Source organism: Hibiscus syriacus, unplaced genomic scaffold (genome assembly GCF_006381635.1).
Source record: "Hibiscus syriacus cultivar Baekdansim isolate YM2019G1 unplaced genomic scaffold, ASM638163v2 tig00117056_pilon, whole genome shotgun sequence".
Classification (NCBI taxonomy): domain Eukaryota; kingdom Viridiplantae; phylum Streptophyta; class Magnoliopsida; order Malvales; family Malvaceae; genus Hibiscus; species Hibiscus syriacus.
Genome location: NW_024063539.1, coordinates 1,584,726 through 1,597,034, shown reverse-complemented (window position 1 = coordinate 1,597,034; position 12,309 = coordinate 1,584,726). Strand labels below are relative to the sequence as shown.

At 28.1% G+C, this 12,309-nt stretch overlaps 1 pseudogene; it reads left to right on the top strand.

Annotated features, from left to right (window-relative positions):
* The first annotated feature begins 3,727 nt into the window (after positions 1-3,727).
* On the top strand, positions 3,728-4,927 carry LOC120197848 (annotated as a pseudogene).
* The last annotated feature ends 7,382 nt before the right edge of the window (positions 4,928-12,309 follow it).

Sequence of the window (12,309 nt, the reverse complement as noted above, 5' to 3'; positions counted from 1 at the left end):
TACAACTTACAAACTGTTATTTTTATCGAGGTTGTTGTCAAACAAGAGAAAGGACCATCGCCAATTGCACATCAGCACGTTGCCGTACAATGAACACCGATGAGTCGGTGAGATGAGATGACAAGACTTTTGTATGTGGCGGTGTTTATTTGTGACGATGAAGGAAGATGATTGTTCAATTTTTCGTGAAGTTTAAGAATTTGTTCGATGTCATTACAGGCGATTCTTGATGCTTTGAAGTATACATGGAGTATATGTTCTAAGAAGGTCCAAATTAAAATAGATTACGTTAATGTGTATAATTCTTTATAAAGATAATGATGAGGAATTTAATGATTCATTTTGTAGTATAAAACATAAAAAGGATTTTTTCATCAAAATTTAAATAAATCATTTATAATGTAACTTTTAAAATAAAGATAAATATTTTATTTAGAATAAAAACAAAATATTATCGAGATGTATAATCCTTCCACGCATCCGATATATAAATCACACCATGAAATAAAAACAACAATAAGAACAAAAACAACAAATATTTGATCACATCATTTTTTTACTGGAATAAAAAAAAAGCCAACAAATACATTGACTAACCATCTCACCACACAATTGCAGGCCATAGCGCACCATGCCAAGAAAAGAGTAAATTACTTATTTAGTCACTCACTTATTATAGTTCCTGTTTCAGATGCTCAACTATTATTTATTAAATCACATTTAATTTACATTTGGTTCTTTTTTTTGTCACTCGTCCTTAAAAAATTAACGGTGATGTTAATGTGTCATCATAATATCATGAATGAAAAGTAATTAAAAATTATTATGTTAACATCATCTTTAATTTTTTAATGATACATGATCAAAACAAAAACGTAAGATTATGATTTTGAAAAAAAAATAGTTGAATGACCAAAACATAAATTAAATAATAGGTGGGTGTCCAAACAGTTAGTTTACCCTAAATAAAAAAATATGTATAAGTCCCTATGACCTCAAAGTACATAACAAATTCCGCTGCAACAATCACTGTTTTCCTCGTAATAACCATAACGAAGAAAATTTTAAGACAATCACTGTTAACAAAGAAAGTGTTGACCAAAGGGTCTCTAATGTTGGCGTCGGCAATGATCGAGAATGGCATACTTTCGGTACGAGCTGCCATAATAGTTAGAGTTGTCGCGACAAAAGCACGACGGTCATGGCAACGAAAAGTAAAGCAAACTTGTTGGATTCCATTTGTTGTAGTATGTTAGAATAGAGATGAATCTATGTTCTAAACCAACACTCCTTTATATACTCAAGCTGATTGCTACAGATTGGTTAAAGCGAATAGAGAGACAAGAAATTACAATCACATCAAACCATATTGATATTATTATTATTATTATTGTTTTGATGATTACGAATTTTGATAAAAAGTTAATATCTGTTAATTGTTAATAACTAATAAAGCTAGAAGTAAATTTTAGTCATATTCATAAAATTTATATATCTTTTAACAAAATTTGAACACAAATAATTTAATATACATTTTTATTATTTTTAATTTTTATTTCATAAAAATTACATAACTATATTAATATCAATATAAGTATGTGTTTATTATTAGATACCAATGTATTTGGAGATGTACATATTTGCACCGATGTAAGTATGTATTAAGTGCTACACTTTTTATAATATGAATATGAAATTTTAAAATGTTCATGTTGTGTTATTTTGAAACTAATTGTAATAGGTTAACTTATGGTTAACAAGTAACTGAATCGTTTATAACAGTTAATCGTTAGCGTTTAATTGTTTCTTAACAGTTATGGTACAATTAAAAAATCTCATAATCATTATAATAGTTAACCGATTATTTAGGCTAATTAAAAGTTTAACATTCACTTATCCTTCAGATTATGAGTTCAATACCTATTAGGAGTACAAATTTATTTTCCCTTCTTCTAGGTAAAAATTGTTCATCGATTTATAAAAATATATAATAATGCAAAATAAATATTTGAAATGCAAACTGATCACCTGTTCAAGAAGAACTTCAATCCAACTCGTGAATATAATATATATATATATATATATATATATATATACCCAGGAGGGGAAGGGATTTTCACTATTTCAAGGACAGAACGCTAACTTGAACAAAAAGTAATTGGCCTTAACTAATGAGAAAAACATAATATATTAATAATATCTAAAAAGGAGCAGTAGCCTATTAGCTCAGTCGGTTAGAGCGGTTAAGGCTACGTATTATATCGCGCAAGTCCTGTTCTTAATTATTTGAAATTTCTTTTTTATAAAAAATTTATAGAATTTAATAAAAATTATTAAATTTTTATGATAATTTTTTCTTTAAAATGGAATGGTAAAAATATTTTAAATTTTATAGATATAAAAATATATGCATATTCTACTGTAATTACTTTTTATTTGATCATCAATACGATTTTAATTTATTCAGAACGTTTTCACGCCGAATTTCTATTATGTAACTTGAAGATTGAGATGAATTGAGAAATCTGGTTAAAAACAATTGTCTTTTTTAAATTTTTATATAATTAAAATACTTTTAATATTTTTATTTTCTTATTATTATATAAATTTATTTTTAAAAATTTTATAAATTAATTTTCTAAACATAAAATCATGTGCTATAGCAATTCTGCGGAATCACCAAACAAGGAATTATTGTAGCGCACGGAATGGAATAGCATTCCGAACATGCTGCAAGTGGGTGATAATAAAACCAGGTTTCCAATATTACCTAAATAACCCTGTAAAGTTGCTATAATTACGGATTTGACTATTTTGGTTAATGGGTAAACGAACCTCAGAATATACAAACTTCGGATACAATAAATCCTAATAGTATCTATCTATTCTGATTAAAAAATAGTATTTACCTATAATATTATTTAAATTATTAAATCTATATTATTAATTATTTAAATTATTAAATCTATATTATTAATTAATTAATTTAAAATTTATAATTAATGATTAATGTACTGTCATTTTATTTCTTTATTACATTTATATATTAAATTAAAAATTATCATATAACAATCAAGCATATTATTCATGACTAACAACTAGTTGATCTAGTGTAATAATTTCTTAAGTAAGGTTAGGAGTTCAAACTTCAACATTTACGGGTGGAACAAACTCAATTGGAAGAATCGCCCCCATAATAGGTCTTTACAAAACTCTATCCGAAATAATTAATTAATAAATTAAATATTGATGGTTAAAAAGTAACAGTTTTTTTTAATTTTGATAAATATATTTTATATAAAATATTTTCATACAACATAAGGGTCCGAAATTTAATATTTTATAAATTAATTGTACTTGACTTTTTTTAACTACAATGTAAATTTTAATTGATCATGATCTTTAAAATGTCTTCAATAATTTATCAAGTATATTTTTACTAATAAAATAATGATAATTTTGTAAGTAAATAAATATAATTTCTTTTTCTGAAACAATAAATTTTAATACATTTAAATATTGATATTATATTTTTCTTATATAAGATTCCCAAAATTTTAAAAAATAAAATAGTTTAAGATGTTAATTATTTTTCGTACTCAATTTCTAACCCGAACCAAACCATACAGTCTTGCCACCTCTCTTGCATGCGCCTTTTTGCTTTCGTCCACTTCCAGTTTTCGTCCTTTTAAATCCCAAAGCAAACCCAAATCTTCTTCTTTAATCTATGGCAGTTGGAGCTTCCCATCTCAACCTCTTCTCTCCTCAATTCTTAGCTACCAGGTTCCCTTTTTTATGCTTTTAAGATCCAAACCCAATGCTCTAATTATTCAGATCGAACAAACCCCTCTCACATTTTTTCTTGATTTTTCCCCCAGAGAAATGATGAATACCATTGAAGACAACGGGAATACGTTTGAAACCCGGATGATGGGATATGGAGTTCCATTATCGACGACGGTGGCTACTCAAGGCTTGATTCCTTTGTATAACTTTGGATTCCGATTCATTGACTCATCAGAAAACTGCACCGGCGATCAAATCCGATAGTACTTTGACGTACAACATTCTTCCATTGAAGAGTTCAAGAGATTCCGTTAATCCAATCGTTTCGTTCCCTTCATCAGTTCAACGGCAACCCTGTAAATTCATTGAAGTTTGTTCTGTTTTTTCCCTGCATATGGAGCAACAGCAATTTGATATCGATCGCCTCGTCTCACAACATGTAAGCCTTTCTTTTAAGGATTTAATTGTTTGTTAATCTGTTGAAAATTCCATGTATGGGAAATGATGGTTTTTGGGGTTTTGAGTTGACATAGATGGAGAAAATGAGGATGGAAATTGAGGGAAAAAGGAGGAGGCAAGCAAGGGAAATAATGGAAGCCATTGAAGAAAGAGTAACGAAGAAACTAAGAGGCAAAGAAGAAGAAATCGAGAAGATTGAGAAATTAAATTGGGCGCTCGAAGAAAGGGTGAAATCACTTTGCATAGAGAACGAAATATGGCGAGACTTGGCTCAAACCAACGAGGCCACCGCCAACGCCCTCCGGTCCAACCTAGGACAAGTCCTCGCGTCGGTATCGCAGCAGGTTAAGGTCGGCGTAGGAATAGAAACCACCGCAGCCGCGGCGGATAAGGTTGACGATGCGCAATCATGTTGTGACAGCAGTTGGAACTTGGATAGACGCACGTTCTTGGAAGCAGAGGGAGAGAAAAATGGCGGCGGCAGGCTATGCCGGAGCTGTAGGGTGGAGGAATCGTGTGCGTTGCTGTTACCGTGCAGGCATTTGTGCTTGTGTACCGTTTGTGGGTGTCGCCTACACACTTGTCCGATTTGTAAATCTCCAAAGAATGCAATCCTTCATATTAAAATGTCGTGAATTGATCATACACTGCGCACCCCCAAAGACAAATATTTATTCCAACTTCCAACCTTAAATTTTGTAATTATTTTATAAAAAATAGATTTAATAAATTCATAAATCTTTTAAGATTATAACAAATCTTATATATTTTCTCTCTGTAACAAAAGAGGAAGTGAAATTTTTTGATTAATCTCGACAGTTATAAGATGTTATATGTTCATAATATTTTTTAATTAGTAACAACGTATATATCTTACAAATATAGATGTTTAAACTCAGAGTCTTAAGGAAGAGTAATATTTCCTTTAATCATTGAGGTGATTTAATAAATTTAAAAAAAATAAATTTGTTTATTTTTATTTTTTATAGTAAATTTTCACTTTTTTTACATTACATAGTTAGAAAAATAAAACTATATGAATAAGACGTCTATCATCATCTTAAAATGATTATAAGTATTTTCAAAATATTAAAATACTATTCAATATATTGTTGTGAGGAAATCATTTCATTCTCTTAAAATGATTGTATGATTATAAGTACTTGTAAAATATATTTTAAAATTTAAAAACTAAATGTATAAGATTCTTGTTATCATCTTAAAGGTATTTATGTAATCATTATTTTTCATTGAAACTGTATCAAATAATTATTTATAAATATTAATTAAAGACATGACAATAGACTAAAATCACTTGTGAAAAAACTTTTATTGTTGATGTATTGTATAATATTTATTTTGTTTCACTAAATTGTTTTTTATTTATTTTATAATCAAAACCTTTTTTATTTGATTTATTATTTAATTTTTATTATTAATAAAATATACAAATATATATTCTAAAACTCTTAACCAATTAATCTATAAATATATATTTTATAAAATTTAATTATTTAAATAATTATTATTAAAATTTAAAAGTTTATTGATAAAAAAGTTAATAAAATAAATTTAATAAACCATACATAATGATCTTTAAAATAAATCAATTTTGTAAAATAAAATATTTATATACACACAACTATACAAAACAAAAACATAAAAATTTATTTAATTATTAGAAAATATGAGTTTATTGAGTTTCATAAATACCAAACATAACTACTACATATTATTTTATAAACTTTCACAAAGGCCTTTACTCAAAGCATCAAAGGCAAGAACCGAAGCAAACCGTTTTATATTTAATGCCTTTATTTGAAGGAAAGCAAAATCCAACTTTCTTTGATTTTGGTCCCTATTTCCCACATAATCACAACAATTTCGTTGTGGGTCACATTTATTTTCTGATTTAAGTATTTCTTAAGATTTTATCAATTTTAAGTTAAATGAATTAAGTTTTAGGGTAAAGTACACATATGATCTCCCAACTATAAGATATTGCTTTGTTGAACCCCTCGACTATTAAAAGTTACAAAATGGTCCCTCAACTATAGAGAGTTGCTTTGTTGAGTCTCTCGACTATTAAAAGTTACAAAATAATCATTCAACTATTCATTATGTTTCAAACTAGTCTTTTTCCGTTAAAAAATTAACTGTAGTATAAGCTGGACATTAATCTACTGACTGATATATGATAAAATTCGATCTAATAATCTCAAACGACCATCATATCTCAGTCAGCAGGTTAACGTCCAGCTCAGCCCGTCGTTAATTTTTAACAAAAAATGACTAGTTTGAAATATAATGAATAGTCGGGTGATCATTGTATAACTTTTAATAGTCGAGGGGCTCAACAAAGCAACTCCCTATAACCTGTGGACCATTTTATTATAGTCGGAGACCATTTATGTACTTTACTTTAAATTTTAATCTCTAATTTTCAATTTAAATGCTTTTAGTTAAACAATTTCACCTCATATTCATTCTAGTTTTCTCTATGTTTATGTTATTATTATTTTTAAATAGTTTGACGTGATTACAAGATAACATTTATTTAAAATCGTTCCCGATCATTAATAGCGCATACATACATGGCAAATGTAGCTGTTTGATCCAAGATCTCGAAGAAGAACAAAACTTCTTTTTATCACTGAAGCCACCTAATGAGAGTTCTCGACGTTTATGTTAGGGTTAATTTTGGGGGATTAAAAGAATATTAGTACAATGCTTATGCTTATATAAATAAAGATATTTTAGTTCCAAGAATGCTATTTTGATGTGAAGGGGTTGATAAGTGTGTCATGTAAGTTGTCCACTTCATTTGATAATTAAAAAAAATCAGAATTCCAAAGTAGAGTTGATAATGGAGTAACCAAAGCATAGAATATGGAACCAATTAAGAAGGATGGACGCATTGCTATCAATCCAAACTTTCCTTCTCTCCTTCTCAATATGGGGCACTCATGTCTACAAGACTACAAGTAAGTTGGATTTATATTGGTTTTAAGTTATCTAATTTTACTTATTTTAATGTATCGATTACTAGTCAATAATCTCTAGAGTAGATGATTAAAATTTTTAATTGACATCTCTCGTCTCTCTTAAGTTGCGGATTCAATATTCACCTTCCTCTCCTCCTAAGTAGTATTTGTTAAGAAAAATGTATCGATGGCTGAATTTAAATATAATCATGTAAAATTTAAAATTGATTTTATTTATTTAATAACAATTGAGAAATATTTTTAATACATATTTAATTATTATCAAATTTTATCGTTGACTGGGATTTTGTTAGGGATTTGAGATATATTTTACAATGTATTAAAATTTTATCAAATAAATAGTTTGTTAGTTTAATTTATTTGAAATATAATACTTAAAGATTTGACTGAACAAAACTAATATTGTAGTTGAAAAAAGAAATTGAGTAAATTATCGTTGACTGGGATTTAGTTAGGGATTGAGATATATTTTACAATGTATTCAAGGTCGTCGTGTAATCATAACAACTTATTCTAAAGTTGTCTTTTACTCTTTTTTAGACGACTTTGATGCTTGTCCTTTTCAAATTTTGGGCCAGAATGAAAGAAATGAAAACTCTGTGGCTAAAATGCATGGAAAATGAGATTTATATATTGTTTTTTTAATATTTAAATATAATATTTTAAATATATATATTTATTGAGTGATTAAATATATGACTCGTACACACACGATGTTGCCATTTTCATTGCTCGATCTGGCCTATACTCGTACAAAACATGTGCCCATTTTTAAGCAAACACAACTCATAAATTTTGACCTTGTTTTCCTTTTCTTTCACTTTATCCATTTCTCCTTTATTTTCATTTTGGCCTCTTTTCTTCTTCTTCTTTTTATTTTGGCCCCTATATTAAAAAATGAGAGAAATTTATTGTCCTTTTTGTATATGACTTTCTCTTGATTTTTTTTTAAAAATTCAATGTAAATTCGTTAAGAAGAGAGAACCATTTTACTACAAGTTATGAAATCTACACGACAACTTCGATAAATACGACAAAAAATACCATAAATCCCTAACTAAACACCAATCAATGCCATTTAGCAATATTTTTTCCAACTAAATATTGCTCTCATTAGTTATACAAATAAAATAAAAAATGCAACAATCAAATGGAATGAAATGCAAATAATATAAAATTTATCAAAATATATAAAATTACATTAATATGATTCATATCTATACTCTTCCATCTTCCACTCTCCCATCATTTCACATCACCAATTAAGGAAATTGACAAGACACAAGTTAGGTCAAACTATAAATGAGATGGCTCCTATTCTATCATTTCTTAGTAAGTGTGAAATGCGAATCACAAATATGGAAATTAAGAAAGAAGAAGAAGCATTAGTGATAGGGAACATATCACGTGGGAATCAAGTTAAGCACAATCTTGGTAGCTAGGTAGGGTAATATTGGGCATAAAGAAACAAGGTTGATATCTTCAATGCCGTTCTTTTATTTATGGACATGGGAGTTGAGGATGAGAATACAGAGAATCAGCCATCACTTTGGACCAAATATGTATGGTAATGGTAATATCACCCAATATCATAAATGCATCACACATATTGTGCTGTCCCTCGTACAATTCATTAGGCAGATGCAAAAGGGGTGAGGTTAGGACCACCGAAATTAATAATGGACCATACACAATTTCATGTCCCCATGAAAATCACAACTCATACATGATCATGACACCAACGAACTTTCATGTACGTTGTTTCTCAATATATTCATTAAATTTCATGTTCCCATAAAATTTGATTTAATTTTAAAAAAAATAAAATTGTAAAAATTTCAAGTTGTTTAAATTGTTTGTCATTTGAGTTAACTTAAATTTGTAGATTTTGAATAATTAAAAAGTTGAAAAAATAATATCATTTTGATCTTTAATTAAGTAATTTAATTTTTAAGTTCATTTTTTATCAATTTGAACTACACGTTCCTAAAAATTATAGAACATCTATATAGCTCAAAATTTCTTTTTGACAATAATTTCTTTATTTTTTTAAATAATCCTTTAACTATGTATGATTCTATTATTCTTCGATTCATCATTCCTTTTAAGTTTTTTGATAAAATATTAACCACGTACTCTGATACTCCTATACTACTTTAAAATACTTATGTAACTTTAATTTATCCTTTTGAGAACAAATTTCTTAATTTGTAGTTTAATCCATCAATTTGATATGATTCTATAATTTCTTTGATTTCTCCTTCGTTTTAAATTTATTTTTGACCAATTTGAACAAAATATTCCTATACCACTTTAAAATACATATAACTTCAATTGTTTTTTGACAACAATTTTCTTTTTTTCAATTTAGTACATCAACATTATGTTTTATTCAATCTGGGTCTCATACCGTAAGTCTTTGCAAAATATTTCTTCCCATCAATTCCTAGATTCCCACTTCGATTCTTTGTCCTCAAAATTATTTCTTTAAAAATAACATTGTAAATATATTACATAATTATAGATGATATTTAATTTATTAAATAACATTATAAATCTTGTTTAGACATATGAAAAAAAAGAATATAAAGAATATATGTATATTGTATATAGGTAGAGAGAATTATTTAAATTAGAATCAACACGTACTATAACATTATAAATAATTAAATTTAAACTTGATATAAACTCAAACAAATATATTCGATCTAATCAAATTTCATATATTTAAATAAAAAGTTTAAATAATTTAAATAATAAAATTATATTCATATGCTCAGTTAATCTAAACTTTCCTACTTGAGTCAATTGAAAATTTACTAACTTGTTAACTAACCGCATGCATGTTCAAATGCTATGAGCCAGGAACCTAGATAACATCAACTTGTTCCTATTTTCTAAGATTTCGCTTTGACTAATCCGAATCGATCCGTGTTTACACTTGATTTAGTGGGTGAGTATTCCAACGGAGATTTTCTGTATACATATAGTCTTGTACTCGAGATTTACTTAAGAGATATTAAATTGTTTATCACTTGAACCAACTCAATAATTAACAACCTTCTCCATTTAACATCATTAAGGATGCTATCAGGTAGGGAAAGATGTCTCATTTTGTTTCGTTAAAATCCTTTGATTCTTTCAAAGTGGAAGGTTCGTTCATCTCGGACCAAGATAAGATTAGGCAAAGCTTGAAGAAAGTAAAAATTGGAATAAAATTATAGCTCAATGCTTAAGAATAACACAACTTTTGTACGACTTTAAATAAAATAAAAAACATTAATGTGTCAAAGAACCAAATATCATGAAAACTTTAAATTAGCACTATGTTGTCGGCAAGACATGTACATGATATTACAATCATATCATGATCACATGCTATTAAAGAAACAGATAATTTACACTCATATTACTGGAACTCGGATATAAATATCACATGTATTTGGATACATCACCTCATGAAGAATAAAGAGTCAAAAGCAAACTCAGTCTTCTGCAGAATAAGATACTTGCATTAATCCCCTTCATGATTTCATTTCTTCCTATTCAGTGGGAACTGGTTTTAACCGAAAAAGAAAGGGGAGATAATACCTAAAAGAAGTGAAATCTTTCTTATTTTATGAATCCAGTCTCACTCCAATCCAATATGTTGGTTCTCCTGATTGCCTTCATTGTTGAAGTGTGCAATTATTGCATACAAAGATGGACCGAGTGGGCGGTTGGGGATAACCCTCCATTATTTGATAAGTTTGTCGCCCAACACAAAACCTTACGTACGTCCTTTATCATATAATTATACATTTCCCAGAATTGCATCACATCGTCATCAAATGCTTAAATACTATAATCTTTTCACAAGAAAATAGTAGAGAATAGCATAGCATAATTGCAGCAGTCATCAAGGTCCCTACTCCCTTTTCCCATGGGTAGACCATTTCATCACGTGTTATCACATCGTGGAATCGAAAAAGAAAGTAGTAATAGTTTATATCATTGTTTTCTTTCTTTTTTGTTGAGCATTAGTGAATATGTTCATTTGACAGTAGTATACAATATTTCCAACATCACACACATCTATAAGTTTGTCGAACATGTTTTCCGGTCAACTCAGTTAAACCAGTAAGGCATTGAAGAACTGAACTTCGGCTTAAAATGGGCCAAGTCATTTGGCTACTCGCGTGAAATAAATGTCAATACTACATCTGACAGTACCTCTTTTGCAGGATTAAAAAGAGATGATCAGAATCTGCTTCTGCCATAACAAACTAGAAGCTAAACAAATCCAACTTGTTTTTCAAGGTCACGAAGAAGACACTGATGGTTTTGAGATTGGATGATGGAATATAGCTGAAGAATTAAAGATGGCTTCTTTTGAAAGTCCATTACTTTGTCAAGTCGATAGTCCCTGTCGTATATTCTCTTGATATCTTTCCTCCATTTGATATTCACCTCACTGAAACTAGCATAGATATGACCACGTTATAATGGGTCTTCTTTCCATATCAACGACTTCAATAATGATTTGTAATGGGAATTAATTGTTTCAAATTCTAAACTTGAATTGTATTTAAATATTTTTAAAAGTTAAATATATATATATATATATATATATAAACCACAGTTAACAACATGTCATAATTATTTCAAAACAATTGAAATGATTAAAAAATAAAATTTACAAACAATCACTAAATTATTTTAATATGATCTTTTTAAATATTAAAATTTCTAAAATCATAAAATAAAATAAAAATTTTATCATAAAATAAACACCTTGTCATTAATCACGGTGCCTCAAAATGATTAGAAGTATTATTATACACCAAACATTTGAAATAAATGTGGCTCTCCTGTAGGGTTTATATATTTTATACAAACTTGCATTGAAATAAAAATAATTTATAATTTTCATATATATTATTTTTTAAACACTTTCTACCTAAGGGAAAGGAAAGCTCATGAGTTTTTTAAACACTTTCATATATACAAACTTGCTCTTAATGAGTATTGAACCCACAATCTAGGAGAAAGGAAAGCTGTCAACTGAGAGCTTTTAATC